Source organism: Pristis pectinata, chromosome 1 (assembly GCF_009764475.1).
Source record: "Pristis pectinata isolate sPriPec2 chromosome 1, sPriPec2.1.pri, whole genome shotgun sequence".
NCBI lineage: Eukaryota > Metazoa > Chordata > Chondrichthyes > Rhinopristiformes > Pristidae > Pristis > Pristis pectinata.
In genome coordinates, this window is record NC_067405.1 from 4015406 (window position 1) to 4042866 (window position 27461).

Sequence of the window (27461 nt, forward strand, 5' to 3'; positions counted from 1 at the left end):
CCTCAGTTGCTTGTACGTTGTCCCTTAAAGGCCTCAATAACGTTCAACTCAGCCACTCCCTGTGGGAGCCAGTTCCACATTCTCCCTTCTCCCTAGAGAAGGAAATTCCCTGCTGGATTTTCTTACACTGACGGACCCTCCGTTACTCTGTAGTACACTCTGTCAGTGTACTACAGGTGTTGTCAAGTCTGTACACCTGTAGTGTCATCATGTTAATACATTCAATGTACAAGGCACCACTAGCCTCTCTGAAGAATACACCCATCAGATGTCTATGGGACCGTTCCACAGGACACAGCCCCTCAGTGCCCAGTAGCGGTAGGACCTTGGATTGCAGTCGTTCCCCACAGAGCCTTTGCGTTGGCTGCACCGAGATTCAGTGTGTCCCTCAGCACACACTCCTGCAGCCTGGAATGCGCACTACAAGAGTTGGGAGTCACTCCCAGTGCACCACCCAAGTCGTCTGAATTACAATTTAAACCACAAGGACACAGGTGAGAACATCTCGTCTGACACACAACACTTAAATCTAGTCTAAAATTAGGGAGCCACAGGTTTAAGGGATTCTGAAGAATTTTTCCACCCGGGAGTGGGGTTGGAATCTGGACCACACTGTCCGAGGGGGTGGTGTGGAGGAGGTGGATGGTGTTCACAAAACAGGTTGAGTGAACTCGGCCTTTTCTCCTTGGAGTGATGGAGGATGAGAGGTGATCTGATAGAGGCATATAAGATAAGAGGCATTGATCGTGTGGATAGTCAGAGGCTTTTTCCCAGGGCTGAAGTGGATGCCACAAGAGGACACAGGTTTAAGGTGCTGGGGACTAGGTACAGAGGAGATGTCAGGGGTAAATTTTTTTACTCAGAGAGTGGTGAGTGTGTGGAATGGGCTGCCGGCAACAGCGGTGGAGGCGGATATGATAGGGTCTTTTAAGAGACTGTTAGATAGGTACATGGAGCTGAGAAAAAGAGAGGGCTATGGGTAAGCCTAGTAATTTATAAGTTAGGGAGATGTTCGGCACAGCTTCGTGGGCCGAAGGGCCTGTATTGTGCTGTAGGTTTTCTACCTTTTCTATGGTGGAGGCAGAGACTCTCACGTTTAAGTATCTAGAGAAACACATGAATCATAGACGGCTATAGAACAAGTGCAGGTAGATGGGATTAGTGTAGATAGGTACTTGATGGTCAGTAGGTACATGATGGGCCGAAGGGCCTGTTTCTGTGCTGTTTGACTCCTGACCTGCAACAATGCAGCACTCCCTCAGCACTGGATTTGCATGACACAGACTTGAGGCCATAACCCGGGCAAACGTGCGATCCACGAGGACTGGCAGCTAACACAGGCGGGTCCATCCAAACGGCAAGTCTCGTTCCATCCACAAAACGAGACTTCCGCTTGTCCCCATCCACACACAACCACGACGACGAGACTTCCGCTTGTCCCCAAACTTAACTCCTGACCCAAACACGGTCAATCCAAGTTTGAGCACATGCACTAGAGACAGAGCAGATGACATAAATAAAGATCGCCCAGCCAAAGGAAGGATGTGATTAAGCTGGAGAGGGCACAGAAAAGATTCACAAGGATGTTGCCGGGACTGGAGGGTCTGAGCTATAACGAGAGATTGGGCAGGCTGGGAGTGTTTTCCCTGGAGTGAAGGAGGCTGAGGGGTGACCTTATAGAGGTTTATAAAATCATCAGGGCAATAATAAGGTGGATGGTCGCAGTCTTTTCCCCAGGGTAGGGGAGTCTAAAACTAGAAAGAACCAAAAGAGTTAAAGGGGACCTGAGCGGCAAGTTTTTCATGCAGAGGGTGGTGGGTGTGTGGAAAGATCTGCCAGAGGAAGTGGTAGAGATGGTATGTTTAAAAGACATTTGGACATGTACATGATAGAAAAGGTTTAGTGGGATATGGGCTAAATGTGGGCAAATGGGACTAGCTCAGATTGGCATCTAGGTTGGCATGGACGTTGGCATGCTTGCTTTCATCGCTAGGGGCAGGCAGCACAAGGTCAGGAAATCATGATGCAGCTGTATAAAGCTTTAGTTCGGCCGCACTTGGAGCATTGCGTGCAGTTCTGGTCGCCCCGTTACAGGAAGATGTGGAGGCTTTGGAAAGGGTGCAGAAGAGGTTCACCAGGATGATTTAGTCATCACTAGGACATAGAACAATACAGCAGAGAAACAGGCCCTTCGGCCCACAATGTCTGTGCCGACCATGAAACCAAATTAAACTAAACCCGCCTGCCTGCACACAATCCATATCCCTCCATTCTCTGCATATTCATGTGTCTGTCTAAAAGCCTCTTAAACACCACTATCGTATCTGCCTCCACCCCCACCCCAGGCACGGCCTATAAAGAGAGGTTGGATAAACTCGGGTTGTTTTCTCTCGAGTGTCGGAGGCTGAGGGGAGACCTGATAGAAGTTTAAAAAATTATGAGAAGCATAGATAGAGTGGACAGTCAGAATCTTTCTCCCAGGATAGAAATGTTACATACAAGAGGACATGCATTGAAGGGGAGAGAGGGAAAGTTTAAAGGAGATGTGCGGGGGAATTTATTTTACACAGAGAGTGTTGGGTGCCTGGAATGTGCTCCCAGGGATGATGGTGGGGGCAGACAAGATAGTGGCATTCAAGAGGCATTTAGACAGGCACATGAATGTGCAGGAATGAAGGGATATGATCACATGCAGGCAGAGAGATTAGTTAATTTGGCATCAGATATCGTGGGTCGCAGGGCCTGTTGCTGTGCTGTACTGTTCTACGTTCAAGTGATGACCCTAAATGACCCCAAGCTAGATACGATAGTGGAACAGCTTAACCCAGCCCAACCTGACTCCGATACACAAGACGGAGCCTGTGCACTTAACCAGCACAGAATTTGCACACAGTCATATTGCTTGATTAACGAGTGAGCTGGTTTATACCCCTGGGAATAGCGTTGGTTCACGGAATGAATAAAAGGTTCTTTCTGAGGGGAATTACAGGAAAAAGCTTCCACGGTAGTCAGGAACTTTTCAAAGCAACTTGGTCAAAGTACTGATTGTTGGGTGTTTTTTTTTATTCCCTTCCACAATGAGCAGGCAGGTCAGGCTACATTTACACAGCATCAGGTTTCAGGAATGAGGTAACTCAAGATGATGGGCCTCTCTACGAAGGAGGGGCATTCAGAGACAGACCCCACTGTTAGAAAACACTGGTTCGACCGCAACTGGAGGATTGTGTGCAGGTCTGGGGACCGCACTTTGGGGAAGACGTGAAGCTTTGAACCATAGAACAGTATAGCACAATACAGGCCCTTCGGCCCACAATGTTGTGCCGACCTTTAAAACTCGCTTAAGACTATCTAACCTCTACCTCCCCCATAATCCCTCTATTTTAAATTCCTCCATATGCTTATCTAGCAATCTCTTGAATTTGACCAGTGTACCTGCCTCCACCACCGCCCCGGGCAGCGCATTCCATGCCCCAACCACTCTCTGGGTAAAAAACCTCCCTCTGATATCTCCCTTGAACTTCCCACCCATTACTTTAAAGCCATGCCCCCTTGTATTGAGCACTGGTGCCCTGGGAAAGAGGCGCTGGCTGTCCACTCTATCTATTCCTCTTAATATTTTGAACACCTCTATCATGTCTCCTCTCATCCTCCTTCTATCCAAAGAGTAAAGCCCTAGCTCCCTTAAGTCTCTCCTCATAATGCATACTCTCCAAACCAGGCAGCATCCTGGTAAATCTCCTCTGCACCCTCTCCAACAATTTGGAGAGGCTGCAGGAGAGATTTCCCAAAATGATTCCAGAGGATGAAGGGTTTTAGTTCTGAGGAGAGACGAGAGAAGCTGGGGTTGTTCACCTTGGGGCAGAGGAGGTGGAGACAGGGATTTAAGATCACAATGGGTACAGAAGAGATAGAGGAAGACTGTTCCCATTGGAGGAGGCGTCAGGAACCAGGGGACAGAGAGTGAAGGTGATGTGAAAAAACCAAAAGTGGCTTGTGGTAAACCTTTCTCCACAGTGAGCGGTTGTGAGTGAAATGCACAGCCTGGGGAAAAGGACCGAGTCTAAACGAAGCTGCAGATCTTTCTTCAAGTCCCATTTGCCCACAATTGGTCCCTATCCCGCTAAACCTGTATTCTGTTGTTTTTACCCTGTACTACCTCAATGCACTGTGTAATGAACTGATCTGTACAAACGGTATGCAAGACAAGTTTTTCACTGTACCTCAGTACAAGTGACAATAATAAACCAATACCTTTCCTATCCATGTACGTGTCCAAATGACTATTAAACATTGTAACCGTACCTGCCTCAACCACCTCCTCTGGCAGCTCGTTCCATATACCCACCACCCTCTGTGTGGAAAACTTGCCCCTCATGTCCACTTTAAATCTTTCCCCTCTCACCTTAAACCTGTATCCTCTAGTTTTAGACTCCCCTCCACTGGTGACCATTCACCTTATCTGTGCCCCTCGTGATTTTATAAACCTCTGTAAGGTCACCCCTCAACTTCCTACACTGCAGCCATCTGAGGTGGATGAGAAGCACTTTAGAAAAGGAATTTTACTTTTTAAATGCTAATTATTTCCAGGAGATGGGTTAGCAACCAGAGGACAAGGAGTGAAGATAATTGGCAAAAGAAGCAGATATAGTGAAACCTTTTTCAAAAAGCATTGAGCTGCTGAGATCTGAGACATGCTGAGTGGTAAAGGGTAGATTCAATGGAAGCTTTCAGAAGGGGAACCGGAGAATTACTTCTAGGGAAATTCTTACAGGCACTTTGGAAAGAGAGAGTGTGTGCAAAGAGCTCTTCTAAAGAGCTGGCACTTTCTTACGAGGTTAAGGAGGTTCAGCTTGTCACCGAACACTCTAACAAACTTCCACAGACATACTGTTGAAAGTGTCCTGACTGGTTGTATCATGGTCTGGGACGGCAATTCAAATGCACAGGAACGTAAGAAGCTGCAGAGAGCAGTGGACTCTGCCCAATACGTCACGGGCACATCCCTCCCCACCATCGGTGGTATCTACAGGAGGCGCTGCCTCAAGGCGGCAACATCCAGCTTCAAAGATCCCCACCATCCGGGCCATGCCATCTTCTCACAGCTCCCATCGGGCAGGAGGTACAGAAGCCTGAAATCCCACACCACCAGGTTCAGGAACAGCTACTTCCCTTCAACCATTATAGCACAGTACAGGCCCTTCAGCCCACAATATTGTGCCAACATTTTATCCTGCTCTAATATCTATCTAACCCTTCCCTCCCACATAGCCCTCCATTTTTCTATCATTCATGTGTCTAAGAGTCTCTTAAATGTCCCTAATGTATCTGCCCCCACAACCTCTGCCGGCAGTGTGTTCCATTCTGTTCTTGAACTAACTGGCACAAACCTAATCACTACCTTAGTTTAGCAACACTGTGACCACTTTGCACTACAATGGGCTTTGTTTCCTTCTGTTCTAATTGTGTTCTTTCTTGTAAAAATTGTGTATAACTTATGCTTTTCATGTGAATGCTGCTTACATGATGCCATGTGTTCGTGATGCTGCTGCATGTATGTATAGGTGCAATGAAAAACTAACATGTACATGCACATGGCAACAAACTCGATTTTGACAAGTACGATGGGCTGAATGGCCTTTACACTCTGGGATTCTGTGGAAGGAAGGGCCCCTCACGCCCCAGTGTAATATGAGACAATAAAGACATCTATTAGACCTTTGCAACCCCACCGAGAGGCAACAACCATCCGCCTTTATTACTCTGCTAATTTAAGGCCAGGAAGAAGACTGTAATAAAACAGTTGTATAAAGTGCAGAGAGCCAGGTGCAGATGAGAGGGAGGGAGGGAGCACAGAGGTTCAAAAGCAACTGCAATCACCTGAAACAAAGGGAGACAGGGGCTGGAGAGGGGGAAGCTCACAGATGGTGTAAAACAGCCAGAAAATCTGTCTCCAACGGTCATGAGCCCTCTCCCACCAAATCCCAATTGGCAAGTGGGCCCAACCCTTCCCCACACCTCGATCGGTTAATAAGACCATTAAAAAGCAGCTCAGACAGAGTTCTCCATGGAGTAACCAGAAGAGATTGGACAGAGGCAACATGAGATCCCGGGTTTAGAGAAAAGGGTGCAGAGAGAAGCTCTTCCTATCAGTGGTCGGTTCAAGGGCTAGGGGCCACAGATTTGAACTTTGGGGCAAAGGTTACCAGTGAGGACAAACTACTTCAGAGAGAGTCATGGAGTCATACAGCACGGAAACAGGCCCTTCGGCCCAATTTGTCTGTGTTAACCGAGATGCCCATCTAGGCTAGTCCCATTTGCCCGCATTTGACCCATATCCCTCTAGACCTTTCCTATCCATGTACCTGCCCAAGTGTCTTGTAAATTATTGCCCCTCAGGTCCCTATTACATCTCTCCCCTCCCACCTTAAACCTGTGCCCTCTAGTTCTCGATTCCCCAACCCTGGGAAAAAGACTGAATGCGTTCACTCTATGCCCTGTGGTGTTGCCAGTAGTAGGGAACTCACTCCCCAATCAGGGCTTTTAAAAGGAAATTCGATTACCACTTGAGGGAGAACATTTGATAGGGCCATGGGGAAAAGACTGGGGGGGAAATGGGACTAATGGGAGTGTTTTGCAGTGAACCAGCATGGATGCAATGGGCCAAATGGCCTCCTTCTGTGCTACAGCAATGCTGTGATGTGATGAGAGAGCCCTTCTACCATACTGAAAGAAGCATTAGTCTCCTTCAAGCTGTTTTGGCTCTGTCCTCTGCATCAGGGACTCTGGTCTCTTCAGAATCAGGTTTATTATCATTGACCTATGTCGTGAAATGTGTTGTTTTGCAGCAGCAGTACAGTGTAAGATGTAAAAATTGCTATAAGTTACTAAAAAAAATAAATAAAATACTGCAAGAATGGAATAATGAGTTTGTGGGTTCATGGACCGTTCAGAAATCTGATGGCAGAGGGGAAGAAGCTGTTCCTGAATCATTGAGTGTGGGTCTTCAGGCTCCTGTACCTCCTCCCTGATGGTAGTAACGAGAAGAAGGCATGTCCCAGGTGGTGAGGGTCTTTAATGATGGAGTCTGTGCTCCTGTTATCAGCAGCTCAAGCACCACTGACCTCCCTGCGTGCTGAGGACTTGCCATCTTCTCGCAGCTACCATCAGGCAGGAAGTACACAGTCCCATCAACTCTCCCCAGATCCTGCCACGTACAACACACAGCCAGTTAACCTACTGACCTGGACGTCTTTGGGACGTGGGGGGAAACCAGAGCACCCGGGGTAAACCCACGCCGTCACAGGGAGAACATGTAAACTCCACACAGACAGTGCTGGAGGTCAGGATGGAACCCAGGTCACTGGATCGGTGAGGCAGCAGCACTACCCACTGCGTCACCGTACCTCCCTAAAAAGTATCCCCATTTTCTGGGGAAGGAACTTTCAGCCTTGCCTGTAAGTGAAAGCACCTTTGCTAATTGACCCTACTGAACCTATCAGGTTAACTTCAACCTTATCTTTTTTAGCACATAGGACAGCACAGAAACAGGCCCTTCGGCCCACCATGTCCATGCCGACCACGATGCCAAATTAAACTAGTCCAATCTGCCTGCACGTGGACAATACCCCTCCATTCCCTGCATGATGTACCTGTCTAAATGCCTCTTAAACGTGACTATTGTATCTGCTTCCACCACTTGCCCAGCAGCGTGTAAAAAAAACTTGCCTCGCAAATCTCCCTTAAACTTTCCCCCCTCTCACCTTAAACCTATGCCCTCTAGTATTTAACATTTCCACCCTGGGAAAAAGACTAACTGTCTACCCTATCTGTGCTTCTCATAATTTTATAAACTTCTATCAGGTCTCCCCTCAGCCTCCGACGCTCCAGAGAAAACAACCCAAGACTGTCCGGCCTCCCCTTTATAGCTCATACTCTCCAATCCAGGCAGCATCCTGGCGAACCTCTTCTGCACCCTCTCCAAAGCCTGCACATCCTTCCTGTAATGGGGCGACCAGAACTGCACACAATACTCCAAATGGGGCCCAACCATTTATAATAGCTGCAACGTGACTTCCTGACTCTTATACTCAATGCCCCGACCGATGCAGGCAAAGCATGGCTTACGTCTTCTTTATTGCTTCATCTACTTGTGTTGCCACTTGCAGCTTCAAACTTGTTAAACTTTTCCTGATGGTTATAACCTCATAACTCTGATATCATCCTTATAAATGTTTCTGCATCAATAGAGAGGGTGCGCAGGCTAGGACTTTTTCATTGGAGCGTAGGTGTTTGAGGGGTGGTCTTTTACATCAAGGAATATAAAATCATGAGGGGCACAAGTATTTTTTCCAGGAAAAAGAAATCAAGAACTAGAGGGCATAGGTTAAAGGTGAGAGGGGAGAGATTAAATAGGAACCCGGGGGCAAATTTTTCACACGGTCGTATGTATATCAAACAAGCTGCCAGAGGAAGTGGTTGAGACAGGTACAATAACGACATTTAAATGACATTTGGACAGGTACATGGATAGGAAAGGTTTAGAGGGATATGGGCCAAATGCAAACAAATGGGACTAGATTAGATAGGCTTCTTGGTCAGCCTGGAGAAGTTGGGCCAAAGGGCCTGTTTCCATGCTAATATAACTCTATGATGCTCAAGGCTTTTAACTGTTTAATCTAGATAAGATTTCTTTATTAGTCACATGTACATTGAAACACACAGTGAAATGCACCTGTTGCGTGGAGTGTTCTGGGGGGCAGCCCGCAAGTGTCGCCACGCTTCCGGCGCCAACATAGCACGCCCACAACTTCCTAACCCGTACGTCTTTGGAATGTGGGAGGAAACCGGAGCACCTGGAGGAAACCCAATTAGTCTAAGTAGGGCTGTGTCACTTGTCTAGAAACCCAGAGGCATGGATAATGATCCTGAAGCAAGTTCAAATCTCACAACAGTAGCCAGGGAATTTCGATTCAGTTAATTGAATAAATCTATCATAGTGATTAGAAAACTGTTCATTTTCATAAAAACCCATCTGGTTCACCAGCGGCCTTTAGGGGAATAAAACGTGCCATTGTTACCTGGTGGCTACATACAACATACACACATACAAATCAAGAGTAGGCCATTCAGTCCTTCAAGCCTGCACCATAATGACTGTGGCTGATCTGACTGTGTCCCCCTCTGCATTTCTGTCTACCTCCAGTAACCTTTCACCCTCTTATTCATCAAGAGTCAATAGCTCGTACCCCCCGGTAACCCCCTTCTGCACCCTCTCCAAAGCATCTTACGTCTTTCAATTACATCACCCCTTACTTTTCCAGACTCTGGCAGGTAAAGCCCTCAGGTGTCCAACTTTAACTCACAAGACAACCTGCTCAGTCTAATAAACCTCTGAGTTGCTTCCAATGGAAAGGTGGCACAGTGGCATAGCCTGTAGAGCTGCTGCCTCACAGCTCCATCGACCCAGGTTCGATCCTGACCTCGGGTCCTGTCCGTGTGTGGAGTTTGCACGTTCTCTCTGTGGCCACTTGGTTTCCCCACAACCCACCCCCCTCCCCCTGGGTGCTCCAGTTTCCTCCAACATCCCAATGACGTGCAAATTGGTAGTTTAATTGGCCACTGGTGTCAGTGGCTGGTTGGAGAATAGGGAATTGGGCATGTGAGAGAGATTGGGTTATGGGGGAAAATGGGATTGTTCTAAGAGCTAGCATAGACTTGACGGGTTGAATTGCCCCCTTCTGTGCATCAGGAAATATGAATAGTAACATCCTTCTCTAAATAAGACCAAACTGTACACAGTGCTCCAGATATGGCCCCACCGATACCCTGTACAACAGAAACTTAATCCCCTTCCTTTGTAATCCATTCCCACACAATAACCAACAAGATTCTGTTCATTTCCTCATTCTTGCTGTACCTACACACTGTGATGCCCAGCTCCCTCAACATCTCAGTGACCTGCAATCTCTCACCATTTAGCTCATTCACTACCATTTCTCCCCCCTACCAAAACGGAACATTTCAATTTTCCCACATTATAGAACATCGAACAGTACAGCACAGGAACAGACCCTTCGGCCCATCATGTCTATGCCGAACACGATGCCAAATTAAACTAGTCCCATCTACCTGCACATGGTCCACATATTCATGTGTCTAACAGCCTCTTCAACACCAATATCGTATCTGCCTCCACCAGCACCCCTGGCAGCCCGTTCCAGGCACCCACCCCCCTCTGTGTAATAAAACTTGCCCCACACGTCTCCTTTAAACTTTCCCCCTCTCACCTTAAATGTATGTCCTCCAGTGTTCTACCCCGGGAGAAAGATTCTGACTGTCTTCCCGATCTATGCCTCTCATAATTTTATAATTATATTTCAACTGTTAGATCTTTGCCCATCTCCAACCACCTTCTGCCCAGCCAATGTGCGTGGTTTTTTAACTCCTCACATCTCAAGGGCAATTACAGATGGTCATAAATACTGCCCTTGCTAGTGACATCAACATTCTATGAATGAATAATTTAAAAAACTATTTTAGCGAAATTGATGCAAATGCATTGCTACGAATTCCATTAATCTTCTTCCAAACACTGCAGGTGGGTCTGAGAGCAGATGGCGCCTCAGTTTAACATTAAGAATCACAACTCTCTAACAAGGATCCCTCCTCCATTCTTACAACCACAGCTATCCAAGCAGGCTGATCCAACGGAGATTTGAATGGGTCTGGGCTCCACACTTTGGGAAGGTGTCAGAGGGTGCAGAGATTTAGTGAACGGTGACAGGAGTGATGGACATCAGGGCTGGCACAGTGGCACAGCTGGTACAGCCGCTGCCTCACAGCGCCGGTGACCCAGGTTCGATCCTGACATCCGATTGAAGTTCAGATCAGTTTATTGTCATATACGCCAGAGTGCAATGAAATTCCTTGCTCGCGTGAAGCTCACAGAGTGCAGTGGTTAGCGTAACGCTATTACAGCGCCAGCAATCCGGGTACAATTCCCCGCTGTCTGTAAGGAGTTTGTACGTTCTCCCCACCTGCGTGGGTTTCCTCCGGGTGCTCTGGTTTCCTCCCACATTCCAAAGACATACGGGTTGGTGGGTGAATTGACCGCTGTAAATTGGCCCTAGTGTGTGGGTGAGGGGCAGAAGAATCAGGGTGCAGGGGAGTTGACGGGATGCAAGAGGGATAAAAGTATTGGTGTAGATGGTGCTTGATGATCAGCATGAATGCAATGGGCTGAAGGGCCTGTTCTCTGTCAGATATGTGGAGAGATCGGAGAAGCTAGGATTGAGTTCCTCACCACAAGGAAGTTCAAGCAAAGATTTACGATGAGGAGCTTTAGCTAAAGAGAAACTGTCCTCAGTGGGAGCAGGGTGGCTGAGAGGGTGTTACTGTGCAGCCTCAGTGTGTTCCTGGGTTGAGTTTCTGGATCTCACTGGCACCTGGTGGCCCAGTTGCAACGTGTGTGTCCGTTGAGAGCTGGGAACTGGGAACACGTTGGTGCAGAGTCCCACGGTTGGCCAGTTCACTCGTGAAGTATGGTCACGTGATTAACACCTCTTCTCCGTCAGGTCTGGAGGAGGGGGATGGGGGGGAAGGAGGGGGGGGGACATATGGAGCAATTGGGGTTGGGAGGAGAGGGGGTGGGGACAAGTAGGCAGTGTGGGGGAAAGGGGGGAGAGGGGAGGGAGGGGGGGAGAGGGGAGGGAGGGAGGGAGGGGGGAGAGGGGAGGGAGGGAGGGAGGGGGGAAAGGGGAGGGAGGGAGGGAGGGGGGAAAGGGGAGGGGAGAGGGGAGGGAGGGAGGGAGAGGGGAGGGAGGGAGGGAGGGGGGAGGGAGGGAGGGAGGGAGGGGGGAGAGGGGAGGGAGGGAGGGAGGGGGGAGAGGGGAGGGAGGGGGGAGAGGGGAGGGAGGGGGAAAGGGGAGGGGAGAGGGGAGGGGAAGGGGGGGAGGAGGGGGGAGGAGGGGGGGAGGGAGGGAGGAGGGAGGGAGGGAGGGAGGGAGGAGAAGGGAGGGAGGGAGGGGGAGAAGGGAGGGAGGGAGGGGGAGAAGGGAGGGAGGGAGGGAGGGGGAGAAGGAGGGAGGGAGGGGGAGAAGGAGGGAGGGAGGGAGGGGGAGAAGGGAGGGAGGGAGGGGGAGGAGGGAGGGAGGGGGAGAAGGGAGGGAGAGAAGGGAGGGAGGGAGGGGGAGAAGGGAGGGTGGGGTGAGAAAGGGGGAAGCAAGGGGGGCGTCAGGAGAAAGAGGGGGGCAGGAGAGAGGGGTCGGGTGAGGGGGTAGAGGGTAAATCAGAGCCTGTGGTTCTCGGGTGGGGGGGGGGGGGGGAGAATCCCTCTATTCACCCCATCCCCCACACAGCTGGACTGATCACCCGCTGCAGGGAGCTGGAACAAGTCCCAGGACTGCAGGGACGGGGGGGGGCTGAGAGTCTGGCAGGGAATGAGGCTTAAACCCAAACTCCTCACCACCCTCCTCCCCTCCCCACCCCACCCCACTCCCCCTCACCCTTCCCTCCCCCCGCCATTTCCCCTCTCTCCACCATCCCCTACCCCCTCTCCCACTCCCCCCTCTCCCTGCCTCCCCACCCCCTTCCCTCCCTTCCCCCCCATCTCCCCCTTCCACTCTCACTCCCTCCCTTCCCCCCCCCCCACCCTCCCCTCTCCAACCCCCTCTTCCCCCCCTCTCCCTGGTGCCTGAGGCAGAGAGCCCCAGGTAACCCGAGCCCAGAGCTCCCCACCGTCCCGGGCAGTGAGCTCAGTATCTGAGGTACGACACAGGAATGAGGGGAGGGGATTGAGGGGAGGGGGGATTGAGGGGAGGGGAGGGGTGGGGAGTGAGCGGAGTGGAGGGGAGTGAGGGGAGTGGAGGGGAGTGAGGGGAGTGGAGGGGAGGGGAGGGGAGTGGAGGGGAGGGGAGTGGAGGGGAGTGGAGGGGAGTGGAGGGGAGGGGAGTGGAGGGGAATGGAGGGGAATGGAGGGGAATGGAGGGGAATGGAGGGGGGATTGAGGGGAGTGAGGGGAGGGGAGTGAGGGGAGGGGAGTGAGGGGAGGGGAGTGAGGGGAGGGGAGTGAGGGGAGGGGGGAGGGGAGTGAGGGGATTGAGGGGAGTGAGGGGAGGGGAGTGGAGGGGATTGAAGGGAGGGGAATGAGGGGAGGGGAATGGAGGGGGGATTGAGGGGAGGGGAATGAGGGGAGGGGAATGGAGGGGAGGGGAATGGAGGGGGGATTGAGGGGAGTGAGGGGGAGAGGGGAGGGGAGTGAGGGGGGAGAGGGGAGGGGAGGGGAGTGAGGGGAGGGGAGTGAGGGGAGGGGAATGGAGGGGGGAGAGGGGAGGGGAGTGAGGGGAGGGGAGTGAGGGGTTTGAGGGGAGGGGAGTGAGGGGTTTGAGGGGAGGGGAGTGAGGGGTTTGAGGTGTGTGGGGGTGAAAGGGACAACAGGAGATGGAACAAGGGAGAGAGGGACAGGGGATTCTGCAGAAACTTCTCCGAAAGTTTCCCCCGCCACCTCCCCCTCCGGAGTGTCCCGCAGCGAGCGGGGCTCAGCAGACCCGCGGGAGCTGCCGGACTCCTGGCCGCCCCGTCCGCGGACTGGGCTACTCACCGGCGCTACTGGAAAGGAGCCGGTGATCCCAGGGACGGTCGGACGATCCCTCGCACGTTGCACACTCCCGGCTGGTTGCCTTGGCAAACAAAGACCTGGCGAAGCAGTGAATAGCCAACAAAAAATGCAAAGGACACGTGATTCCAGGACCCTCCTGAAATCTCCCCAAAGTCCATCCCCCTTATTCCTCCACTCCTCCTCCCCCCTCCTTCCCCTCCCGGCTCCCCGCTCTCGGGACCCTGGAGGGTTGGTGATATCTGACACCTGCGAGTTTGCAGATGCTTTGTCCCTGCTCCTGCAGCCTAGTCCCAGAGGTACACAGAACAGTACAGCACAGGGACAGGCCCTTCGGCCCACCATGTCTGTGCTGAACACGATGCCAGACTGAACTAAATCTCTTCTGCCTGCACATGATCCATATCCCTCCATCCCCTGCCTGTTCATGTGTCTGTCTAAATGCCTCTTAAACACCACCATCATATCTGCCTCCACCACCACCCCTGGCAGCCAGTTCCAGGCACCCACACTCTCTGTGTACAAAAACTTGTCCTGTACATCACCCATAAACTTTCCCCCTCTCACATTAAATGCATGCCCTCTGGTATTCCATGGAATTCCAAGAAAGCTCACTAGCGCCTCTACTTCGTCAGGAGACTAAAGAAATTCAGCATGTCCCCTTTGACCCTCACCAACTTTTATCGATGCACCACAGAAAGCATCCTATCTGGATGTATCAAGGCTTGGTACGGCAACTGCTCTGCCCGGGACTGCAAAAAAACTGCAGAGAGTTGTGGACGCTACTCAGCACATCATGGAAACCAGTCTCCCTTCCTTGGACTCTGTCTACACTTCTCGCTGCCTCGGTAAAGCAACCAACATAATCAAAGACTCCGGACATTCTCTCTTCTTCCCCTTCCCATCGGGCAGAAGATACAAAAACCTGAAAGCACGTACCACCAGCACGTGTTGAGACCCTGCATCAGGACTGAGAGTGGAGAGGGGGAGGTGAGAGCCAGGGGCCAGAGGTGATTGTTAGACCGGTAGGTGAGGGGGAGAGGTGGAGTTGGAGGACAGAGGTAGGTGAGGGATAAGCAGGAACACAAAGGCTGGAGTAAGGAAGGTGATAATGGGAACCATTAGGGGAGAGGTGTAGGGCAGCTAGCTATGGACTGGGATGGTCGGAATGGACATGATGGGGCAAAGGACTCTATGACCCTCAGTCCCCCCAGATTCTACCACTCACCTACACCCCAGGGGTGGTTTACAGCAGCCAGTTAACCTACCAACCTGCACATCCTTGGGATATGGGTGGAAACCGGAGCACCCGGGGGGAACCCACGCAGCCACAGGGAGAACACAACGCAGACAGTACCGGAGGTCAGGATCGAACCCGGGTCTCTGCCAGCTGCACCAACGTGCCGCGCTGTCAACTGCATTGGTTTTGATTAGCAAGCAGAAGGGTGCTGAGCTCAGTTGAATCCGTGAGGAGATTACTAGGTGGACAGAGGAAAGGATTCAAGGATGCGCTCAAAGTCTCCTTGAAGAAATGCAACATCCCCACTGATTCCTGGGAATCCCTGGCTTGCGACTGCTCAGAGAAGAGAAGGTTTGGGATGGTGTTGAGAACAAGCAGGCTGTGCCTCAGGACCACAGGGAGCTCCTGCATAAACAGTAGAAGGAACACACGACCTCTGTCAGTCACCTCCTGCCCCACCTGTACTTCCCATCATCCACCACAGGACCAGAGTGGATGCGTCACCCTCGACTTTGAGGTTCTGCTGAGAAGGAGAAGGAGCAATGAACAATCTGCTGGAGGAACTCAGCAGGTCGAGCAGCGTCTGTGGGGGGGAAGGAATTGTCAACATTTGGATTGAAGTCCAACACAATCACGAAGAAGGCACGCCAGCGGCTTTACTTCATTAGGAGTTTGAGGAGATTGGTCTGTCACCAAAGACTCTTACAAATGTACGGTGGAGAGCATTCTGACTGGTTGCATCACCGCCTGGTATGGAGGCTCCAATGCACAGGATTGCAAGGGGCTGCAGAGGGTTGTAGACTCAGCCAGCTCCATCACGGGCACAATCCTCCCCACCATCGAGGACATCTTCAAGAGGCGGCGCCTCAAGAAGGCGGCATCCATCATTAAGGACCCTCACCATCCGGGACATGCCCTCTTCTCGTTACTACCATCGGGGAGGAGGTACAAGAGCCTGAAGACCCACACTCAACGATTCAGGAACAGCTTCTTCCCCTCCGCCATCAGATTTCTGAACGATCCATGAACCCACAAATTCGTTATTCCATTCTTGCAGTATTTTATTTATTTTTTTTAGTAACCTATAGCAATTTTTACATCTTGCACTGTACTGCTGCTGCAAAACAACAAACTTCATGTCATATAAGTCAGTGATAATAAACCTGATTCTGATTCTGGTCAGGATCTGAAACCTTTCGACCCAAATGGTTGACAATTCCTTTCCTCCCTCAGGACCCGCTGAGTTCCTCTGGCAGATAGTTAGTTGCTCCAGATTCCAACATCTGCAGTTTCCTGTGTCTCCAGGAGAAGGAGAGAATGAGTGAGCAGAACTGGGCATAACTGACGAGGTTAGGGTGTAGTTTTGGAACTGTTACTTCAAGATCCGAAACATTGGAACTTCAGAGTTGTGTCAGGGAGAAGGTTTCCTTTGTATGGAGGTTTGGGTACCAGTTTTGGGGAATCCAGTCACAGCTCCACAAGGAGGGATAATATCTGAACAGGGAAAGAGAAAGATTTTCATTTCTAATGCAATCAACAGGGCGCAGCTGGTAGAGTCGCTGCCTCAAAGCTCAGAGACCAGGGTTCAAGCCTGACCTCCTGCGCCGTCTGTGTGGAGTTTGCACGTTCTCCCTGTGACCGCGTGGGTTTCCCCTGGGTGCTCTGGTTTCTCCCACATCCCAAAGACGTGCAGGTTGGTGGGTTAATTGGCCACTGTAAGTTGCCCCCAGTGTATGGGTGAGGGTTAGAAACTTGGGGGGGGGGTACCCCATCAGCACCCCATTAGCAGTATCCCATCTGTGAAAGAGTGTGCTGGGGGCAGCCCGCAAGTGTCACCACACTTCCGGCGCCAACATAGCATGCCCACAACTTCCTGACCCATACATCTTTGGAATGTGGGAGGAAACCGGAGCACCCGAAGGAAACCCACGCAGACACGGGGAGAACGTTCAAACTCCTTGCAGATAGCGGCTGGAATTGAACCTGGGTTGCTGGCGCTGTAATAGCGTTATGCTAACCGCTACACTACCGTGCCTTCCCTGCCACCTTTCACAGACTCAAAGCGCTTTACAGCCATTGAAATAAATCTTGGTGTAGTCATTCTTCCGGGAAATTTGGGTGGATTTGTACACAGCAAGGTTCCACAAAGAGCAACGTGATAATGACCCAGTTCTTATTTCCCACATTGGCTTCAAGGCACCATGTAAAATTAGGCCCTGGGGTCTACAAGAGGGGTGCAGGTAGGGGATTAATTTAATGTGGGGACACTCTCTAATGATTGCACAATGTTCAATTCCATTCACAGCTCTGCAGCAATCAGCAACAGAATCAGGTTTATTATCACTGACTTGTATGTCATGAAACTTGTTGTTTTGCAGCAGCAGTGCTGTGCAAGACATAAAAATTACCATAACTTACAAAATAAATAAATAGTGCAAAACAAAAGGAATAATGAGGCAGTGTGCATGGGTTCATGGACCGTTCAGAAATCTGATGGCGGAGGGGAAGGAGCTGTTCCTGAATCATTGAGTGTGGGTCTTCAGGCTCCTGTACCTCCTCCCCGATGGTAGTAACGAGAAGAGGGCATGTCCTGGATGGTGGGGGTCCTCAGTGATGGATGCCGCCTTCTTGAGGCGCCGCTTTCTTGTGGAACTGCCTCTTGAAGATGTCCTCGATGGTGGGGTGGGTTGTGCCCGTGATGGAGCTGGCTGAGTCTACAACTCTCTGCAGCCTCTTGCGATCCTGTGCATTGGAGCCTCCATACCAGGCGGTGATGCAACCAGTCAGAATGCAAGAAATTTGCAAGAGTCTTTGGTGACGTACCGAATCTCCTCAAACTCCTAATGAAGTAGAGCCATTGGCGTGCCTTCTTTGTGGACTGGCAGACACTAATTCACACTGCATGCCGTAAGACGTAGACAATGTTTAGCCATTAGGCTCTTTCCACTCCCCCACCCTCATGACCTGCCCATCTATTCCCCGTCTCCTTCCCTTTATTCCATGGTCCACTGCCCCCTCCTACCAGATTCCTTCTTCATCAGCCCTTTGCCTCTTCTACCCATCACCTCTCAGCTTCTTACACCTTCGCCCTACCCCACCCTCCTGCCTTCCCCCTTCTCACCTGCACTCACCTGTCACCTGCCAACCTGTGCTTCTCCCCCTCTCCCACATTCCAGCTTCTGCCCTCTTCCTTTCCAGTCGTGATGAAGGGTCTCAACCTGAAACGTCGACTGTTTATTTCCCTCCATAGATGCTGCCTAACCCGCTGAGTTACTCCAGCACTTTGTGTGTGTTGCTGCAGATTCCAGCTCCTGCAGAACCTCTTGTGTCTCCGTTAGACGTCAGGTGATGTTCACCATGCAGTGGCCATCTCCTACAACAGAGACTCATCTCCCGACACCTCAAAGACTTTCCACCATCTACAAGGTACGAGAGAGGTGTGCTATCGAACACTCTCCACTTGCCTGAATGGGTGCGGTTCCAACACACTCTCGGCAACAAAGCCGCCCACTGAATTAGCACCTCATCCACCACTCTAAACATTCATTCCTTTCACCACTGGCAACAGTAGCTGTAATATCTACCATCTACAAAACGTACTGCAGTTACTCACACAGGCATATCCTACATCACCTCCCAAACCCATGACTTCTACCCAAGACTTAAGGACAACTTCTACCCCACCGTGATAAGACTATTGAACGGTTCCCTTATACAATGAGATGGACTCTGACCTCACAATCTACCTTGTTGTGACCTTGCAACTTATTGCACTGCACTTTCTCTGTAGCTGTGACACTTTACTCTATACTGTTATTGTTTATACCTGTACTACATCAATGCACTCTGCACTAACTCAACGTAACTACACTGTGTAATGAATTGACCTGTACGATCGGTATGCAAGACAAGTTTTTCACTGTACCTCGGTACAAGTGACAATAATAAACCAATACCAATACCGCCAAGAAGGACAAGGGCAAAGGTCCAGTGGAACACTACTACCTGGACATTCACCTTCCAATTCTCACCCTACCCTTCCTTCATTGTCTCTGGGTCAGAATCCTGGCATTCCGTCCCCAGCAGCACTGTGGGAGCACGTTCACTGGAAGTACAGCTGTGGTTCAAGAAGGCAGCTCAACAACACCTTTTCAAGGACAATTAGGGATGAGAAATATATGGGCAATAATTAGGGATGGGCAAGGGATGCACCAGAGAAAGCATCCTATCCGGATGCATCACGGCTTGGTACGGCAACTGCTCTGCCCGGGACCGCAAGAAACTGCAGAGAGTTGTCTCAGCTCAGCACCTCACAGAAACCAGCCTCCCCTCCATGGACTCTGTCTACACTTCTCACTGCCTCGGTAAAGCAGCCAGCATAATCAAGGACCCCTCCCACCCCGGACATTCTGTCTTCTCCCCCCTCCCATCGGGCAGAAGATACAAAAGCCCGAAAGCACGTACCACCAGGCTCAAGAACAGCTTCTATCCTGCTGTTATAAGGCTCTTGAACAGATCTCTTGTATGTTAAGATGGACTCTTGACCTCACAATCTACCTCGTCATGGCCTTGCACCTTATTGTCTGCCGGCACTGCACTTTCTCTGTGACTATAACACTTTATTCTGCATTCTGTTATTGTTTTCCCTTTGTACTACCTCAATGCACTTATGTTTTGAAATGGTCAGTATGGTTGGCAATGCAGAACAAAGCTTTTCACTGTATGTCGGTACGTGAGACTAATAGATCAATTCCAATAGATGCTGGACATGTCAGTGACCAGTGACAACCACCTGAGATGGATTAGAAGGAGGACCATAACTCTGAAAGTTCAGCACTCCCACAGCACCATCCTGCAGTCTCACTCTGGATTTCTATGTTCTAGCCCTTCATGGGATTTGAACCCACAACCTTCTGACTCAGAGGCTGCTCACCAAATCACAGCCAGCACTGAAGGGATCTAATGGACTGGGAATCTGAAACATGAAGAGTTAAGCTTGAACCTAATGGTGGGGATCAAAGGGAAGCTTCAAATGGAAGCAGGGCAATGTTAAGGACAAAGGGAACGAGATAAAGTATCTTGGCGACGCTGCACGGAGTGTGGGAAATGAGCGGGGAGTTGGAACTGGTGACATCAGAGGCAGGTTGTGGTTTCGTGTGACTGAAATAAACTTGGCTGCAAACTGTGCAAGTGAACGACATCAGGGGAACAGAATGTATACGGTCAAACAAGTTCTGGAGTCGGCCACTCGGCCCCTCAAGCCTGCTGCACCATTAGCATTTCTTTTTGCACTACCTCAGTGTACACCACTCTACACCATTCTGTTGTTTTGTGCTTGCCACTGTGTTTATTGTATTTGTTACTACCATATAAACTGCTTATTCTGCAAGCTTCAGGCAGATTGCACTGCATCCTGGTGTATATGACAATAAAACGATTGAAAAATGAGGTGGACTCCTGACCTCACAATCTATCTCGCCGTCGCCTTGCACCTTATTGTCTGCCTGCACTGCACTGTTACACTTTAAGATAAGATAAGATATCTTTATTAGTCACATGTACAGCGAAACACACAGTGAAATGCATCTTTTGCATAGAGTGTTCTGGGGGCAGCCCGCAAGTGTTGCCACGCTTCCGGCACCAACATAACATGCCCATAACTTCCTAACCCTTAAGTCTTTGGGAAAGTGGGAGGAAACCAGAGCACCCGGAGGAAACCCACGCAGACACGGGGAGAACGTACAAACTCCGTACAGACAGTGGCCAGAATTGCATTCTGTTATTGTTTTCCCTTGTACTACCTCAATGCACTGTGTAATGAAATGAACTATACAGATGACATGCAAAACAACATTTTTCACCGTCCCTCGGTACATTTGACAATAATAAAACCAATTCACCAATATAACTAATCTGAACCTGAATCTAAATCTGAGCTAGATCAGGGCTGATCTGATTATAATCTCACCTCCACATTCCTGCCTACCCCTGGTATAAAAGAAAGGACGTGGAGTATTGGTGAAGAAAGGGTAAAACTGGAGAGAAGTTCACACAGTCAACTTTGAACTGTAACGTTAGAGCATGGAAAGATCCCAGTTCCCCATTGAATCCACGTCACTCCAATAGACCTCCAGAAAGTGATTATCCAAAGTCCAGTTGAAGGGTCTCGACCCAAAATGTCGACTGCCTACTTCCCTCCACAGATGCTGCCTGACCCGTTGAGTTCCTCCAGCAGTTTGTTTGTAGCATCTGCAGTCCCCTGTAAATTAGTAAATTGGTTTCTTATTGTCACATGTACCGAGCTACAGTTAAAAACTTGTCTTGCATACCGTTCATACAGATCAATTCATTACAACAGTGCATTGAGGTAGTACAAGGTAAAACAATAACAGAATGCTGAGTAGTGTCACAGCTACAGAGAAAGTGCAGTGCAGGCAGACAATAATGTGTAAGCCATAATGAGGTCGATTGTGAGGTCAAGAGTCCATCTTATCGTACTTGGGAATCATTCAATAGTCTTATAACAGTGGGACAGAAGCTGTCCTTGAGCCTGGTGGTTTGTGCTTTCAGGCTTTTGTATCTTCTGCCTGATGGGAGAGGGGAGAAGAGAGAGTGTCTGGGGTGGGTGAAGTCTTTGATTATGTTGGCTGCTTTACCGAGGCAGTGAGAAATGTAGACAGAGTCCATGGAGGGGAGGCTGGTTTCCATGAATTGCTGAGGTGTGTCCAAAACTTTCAATGTTCTCCCGTTTGTTTGCAATGCCCTCTGAGGCACCTCCCCTCCCTACCTCTGAAACCTCCTCCAACACCACAGCTGCAAAACATACATCAGGCTGCTGTTTATCGATCACAGCTCGGCGTTCAACACCATCATCCTTTCAGTACTAATAAGCAGGCTTCAAAACCTGGGCCTCTGTACCTCCCTCTGCAACTGGATCCTTGACTTCCTTATCAGGAGACCACAGTCAGTGTGGAAGACAGTATCCATCACTAAGGACCCTCACCATCCGGGACATGACCTCTTCATGTTACTACCATCAGGGAGGAGGTACAGGAGCCCGAAGACCCACACTCAACGATTCAGGAACAGCTTCTTCCCCTCCGCCATCAGATTTCTGAACGGTCCATGAACCCATGAACACTACCTCATTATTCCTTTTTTTTTGCATTATTTATTTTTGTAATTTATAGATTTTTATGTCCTACACTGTACTGCTGCCGCAAAACAAGAAATTTCACGACAAGTGACAGTGATAATAAACCTGATTCCGATCTCCTCCTCGCTGACAATCAACACAGGCGCACCTCAAGGATGCGTGCTTAGCCCCCTGCTCCACTCTCTCTACACTCATGACTGTGTGACTAGGCCCAGCTCACACGCCATCTATAAATTCGCCGATGATACCACTGTTGTTGGTAGAATCTCAGATGGCGATGAGGAGGCATACAGGAGTGAGATAGATCGGCTGGTTGAGTGGTGTTGCAACAGCAGCCTCGTACTCAACGTCAGCAAGACCAAGGAACTGATTGTGGACTTCAGGAAGGGGAAGTCGGGAGAACACACACCAGTCCTCATTGAAGGGTCAGCGGTGGAAAGGGTGAGCAGCTTCAAGTTCCTGGGTGTCAACATCTTAGAGGATCTGTCCTGTGCCCAACACATTGATGCAATCATGAAGAAGGCACGCCAGCGGCTCCACTTCATTAGGAGTTTGAGGAGATTTGGTATGTCACCAAAGGCTCTTACAAATTGCTACAGGTATACGGTGGAGAGCATTCTGACTGGTTGCATCACCGCCTGGTATGGAGGCTCCAATGCACAGGATCGCAAGAGGCTGCAGAGGGTTGTAGACTCAGCCAGCTCCATCATGGGCACAACCCTCCCCACCATCGAGGACATCTTCAAGAGGTGGTGCCTCAAGAAGGCGGCATCCATCACTAAGGACCCTCACCATCCGGGACATGCCCTCTTCTCGTTACTACCATTGGGGAGGAGGCACAGGAGCCTGAAGACCCACACTCAACGATTCAGGAACAGCTTCTTCCCCTCCGCCATCAGATTTCTGAACAGCCTATGAACCCATGAACACTACCTCGTTATTCTTTTGTTTTAGCATTATTTACTTTAGTAATTTATCAATTTTTATGTCTTGCACAGTACTGCTGCCGCAAAACAACACATTTCTCATCAGATGTCAGTGGTAATAAACCTGATCCTGATCCCATCTGGATCTCTGCCTTCCCCCAGGCACAGGGTCTTTCTCACCTGACTTGAATTGCAAGAATATCATGTGCTTTGCCTTCAGTTCAGCAGCGTCGGAGACCTTGGAGAGTTGTCGGACTGGAGGAGGTGACAGAGTTGGAGAAGGAACCCTGCCATCTGCGACCCTGTCAACTTCTCCCTCCGCCTACCCCTCCATCTACATCCGCTGGACCCTCTCCCTCAACGTCCCTTTCCAAGACGGTGGTGGTGCATGGAAGGAATTGGATGAGGATGTTTCTGTGACTGGAGGGTTTGAGTTATAAGGAGAGACTAGATAGGCTGGGACTTATTTCCCTGGAGTATCGGAAGCTGAGTGGTGACCTTATAAGAGGGTTATAAAATCATGAGGGGCATAGTATGGTAGTGTAGCAGTTAGTGTAATGCTTTACAGCGCCAGCGACCTGGGTTCAATTCCGGCTGCTGTCTGGAAGGAGTTTGTACGTTCTCCCCGTGTCTGCGTGGGTTTCCTCCGGGTGCTCCGGTTTCCTCCCACATTCCAAAGACGTACAGGTTAGGAAGTTGTGGGCGTGCTATGTTGGCACCGGAAGCGTGGTGACACTTGCGGGCTGCCCCCAGAACACTCTACGCAAAAGATGTATTTCACCATGTGTTTTGACGTACATGTGACTAATAAAGATATCTTATCTTATCTTTTCCCCAGGGTAGGGGAGTAGCATGGATTTATGGTGAGAGGGGAAAGATTTAAAGGCATCCGAGGGGCAAGTTTTTTCAACAAGGGCTGGTGTTCATGTGAAATGAGCTGCCAGAGGAGGTAGTTGAGGCAGGTACAATTCCAATGTTTAAAAGACATTTGGACAGGTACATGGATAGGAAAGGTTTAGAGGGATATGGGTCAAATGCAGGCAAATGGGACTGGCTCCCGGTGGCAACTTGGTCGGCATGGAAGAGTTGGGCTGAAGGATCAGTGATGTATGACTCTATGACTCTATGACCCTATGCTTACTCTCTTCGGCACAGTAGCGTAGCGGTTAGCACGATGCTATTACGGCACCAGCGATCGGGGTTCAATTCCTGCCGCTGTCTGTAAGGAGTTTGTACGTTCTCCCCGTGTCTGCGTGGGTTTCCTCTGGATGCTCCGGTTTCCTCCCACATTCCAAAGACATACGGGTAGGTTAATTTGGGTTTAAAATGGGCGGCGCGGACTCGTTGGGCTGGAAGGGCCTGTTAGCACGCTGTAAATAAATTTTAAAAAAATGAAAGGCTCAAAATGTGATTTCCTTTTGTCAATACACCGAGCGCCAGGAACATTTGGAGAGTCAGCCTCAGAGTAACCAGACTAATGGCGTGGGGTGGGAGCAGTGGGCTCTGATCCCGTTGTAGGCAGTGCGGGGACTGAATTCAATTACAAGGAAGATATAAAAAAACTGTAATATGGAGTTTGATGATGAAAAGGTTGGGTTGTTGTTGGAGACTCAACTGGCTCATCATCATCTCTCTGAAACCCTGTTTGCCCAGTCAGCCCACTGCTGGTTGGCACAGTGGAGCAGCTGCTAGAGCTGTTCCTCAACTTGCTCGTGGTCCAGGTTCGATCCTGACCTCTGCTGATGTCCATGTGGAGTTCGCATGTTCCTCCTGTGACCACATGGAAGTCCCCCGGGTGCTCTGGTTTGCTCCCACCTTCCAAAGACAGGTGGGTTGGTGGGTTAATTGGCTGCTGTACATTGTCCCCTACTGTGTGGGTGAAATGGGAGAATCTGAGGAGAGTTACATAGAAGATAGAACAGTACAGGAACAGGTCCTTCAGCCAACAATGTTGTACCAAACTAATTAAACTATTAATTAAATGCGTTACTAAACTAATCCCTTCTACTTACACAAAGTCTGCATCCCTCCATTCTCTGCACATTCATGTGCCTATCTAAGAGTCTATTAAATGCATCCATCGTATCAGCCACCACCACCACCCCAGGCAGCACGTTCCATGCACCAACCACTCTCTGGGTGAAAAACCTCCCTCTGATCTCTCCCTTGAACTTCCCACCCATTACCTTCAGGGAACCGTGTACTTGTACTCCTAGGTCCCTCTGTTCCACAACACCCCCCAGGGGCCTGCTGTTCACTGTGAAAGTCCTACCCTGCTTTGACTTCCCTAAATGTAACACCTCGCGCTTATCCAAATTCGACTCCATTTGCCATTCCTCGGCCCACTTCCCCAGCTGATCACGATCCCCCTGCAACTTCTGATAACCTTCATGTCAACGATACCATCTATTCCAGGGTCATCTGCAAACTTACTAACTGTGCCTTGTACAATCTCATCCTAAACATTCATATAAAAGATGTTTATATAAATAATCTCTAATAACCTTTGCTCACAGAAATCTGCCAGAGCTTTGAAAGACCCTCTTTGTGACCCTCCAGGGCGTTAGGCCCATGTAGGGTCATGCCGACCTTTCCACCCATTGGGTCCATGCCGACCACCACGCACCCATTTACACCAATTCCATCCTATTCTCCCCTCACGCCCGTCAACACCCCCCAGATTCTACCCCTCACCTACACAACTGGAGACCATTTACAGCGGCCAATTAACCCACCGACCCCGCACATCGTTGGGATGTGGGAGGAAACCGGAGCACCCGGGGGAAACCCACGCGGTCACAGGGAGAGGGTGCAAACTCCGCACAGACGGCACCCGACGGTGTGAGCTCTGTGCCACCGTGCCGTCCCGGGGGGGTTTGTAGAAGTGCAAGAAAGTAGGTCTTTGTTGTTGCTGGAATGAGGTGGATTGCAGATGGTTGTGGGAGGGGTCTGCGCCACACTTGGAGACTCGCCAACATCAACAGGAATGCGTAAAGATGCCACCCCTTTGATGTATTGAACAGGGTCAACAAAAAACCCTCAACCGTGACGTGTTGGAGGGAACACTTGCCCGCCTCTCCGTCTGGTGTTTGTACTGAAGGATGTCGGCACAGCCCGTTTCTATAGGAACAACAGCTCACAGCCATGTGTCAGTGTGCAAAGTAGGAGATCTCCCAAACCCCTCCAGCGGGGGGGAAGTTCTGCCATGAACACCCCTCGTTTTCTTGTTGTTTCAGCCAAGGCTCAACTCTCTGTTCTTCGCACAGCACGATCCCACAAAAAAAGCAAAAACCAGAATCACAATCAGGTTTATTATCACTGGCGTGTGTCGTGAAATGTGTTGTTTTGTGGCAACTACAGTGCAAGACATAAAAATTACTATAAGCTGCAAAAATAAGTAATTAGTGCAAAAGAGGAATAACAAGGTAGTGTTCGTGGACTGGTGGTGGAGGGGAAGAAGCTGTTCCTGAATCACTAATCTTCAGGCTCCTGTACCTCCTCCCTGATGGTAGTAACAGGAAGAGGGCATGTCCCGGATGGTGAGGGTCCTTAGTGATGGATGCTGCCTTCTTGAGACACCGCCTCTTGAAGATGTCCTCGATGGCGGAGAGGGTTGTGCCCGTGATGGAGCTGGCTAAGTCTACAACCCTCTGCAGTCTCTTGTGATCCTTTGCGTTGGAGCCTCCATACCAGGCTGTGATGCAAACAGTCAGAATGCTCTCCACTGTACATCTGTAGAAATTTGCAAGAGTCTTTGGTGACGTACCGAATCTCGTGAACGAATGACAGAGAAATAGGGAGCCATGTGGGATATACACTTTGTGATCTACACTTCAAGGCAAAAAGTCCAAGACTGTCCAACCACTCCCCATAACTCAGGCCCTCAAGTCCTGGCAACATCCTCGTAAATTTTTTCTGTACTCTTTCCAGGTTAACTCCTCTCAGATTCTACCACTCACCTACACACAGGGGAGTGGTTGGGGTGGGGGTGAGGGGGAATTTGCAGCAGCCAATTAACCTGCCAATCTGCATTTCTTTGGGATGTGGGAGAAAAGCTGAGCTACCAGAGGAGACTCACACAATCACGGAGAACATGCAAGGGTGGTTAAGAAGGCGTGTGGTGTGCTGGCTGTCATTAGTCGGGGGATTGAGTTCAAGAGCCACGAGATGATGTTGCAGCTCTATAAAACCCTGGTTAGACCACACTTGGAGTATTTTGTTCAGTTCTGGTCGCCTCATTATAGGAAGGATGTGGAAGCTTTAGAGAGGGTGCAGAGGAGATTTACCAGAATGCTGCCTGGATTGGAGAACGGGTCTTATGAGGAAAGGTTGAGCGAGCTAGGGCTTTTCTCTTTGGAGTGACGCAGGATGAGAGGCGACGGTAGAGGTGTATAAGATTATGAGGGGCATAGATAGAGTGGACAGCCAGCACCTTTTCCCCAGGGCAGCAATGGCCAATACCAGAGGACATCTATTTAAGGTGACAGGAGGGAAGTTCAGGGGAGATGTCAGAGGTAGGTTCTTTAC

The 27461-nt window shown here is 50.0% G+C and overlaps 1 protein-coding gene across 3 annotated transcripts in view; it reads right to left on the bottom strand.

Annotated features, from left to right (window-relative positions):
* Positions 1-13686, bottom strand: part of LOC127569747 (gap junction gamma-1 protein-like) — a 49539-nt gene extending 35853 nt beyond the window's left edge. For 2 of the 3 annotated variants that reach the window (XM_052014616.1, XM_052014596.1), the window contains exon 1: positions 13598-13686. The gene's annotated coding sequence lies outside the window, so the exon portion shown is untranslated. The remainder of the gene's footprint in view (positions 1-13597) is intronic. The other variant, XM_052014606.1, reaches the window with a different exon arrangement.
* Positions 13687-27461: the final 13775 nt, after the last annotated feature.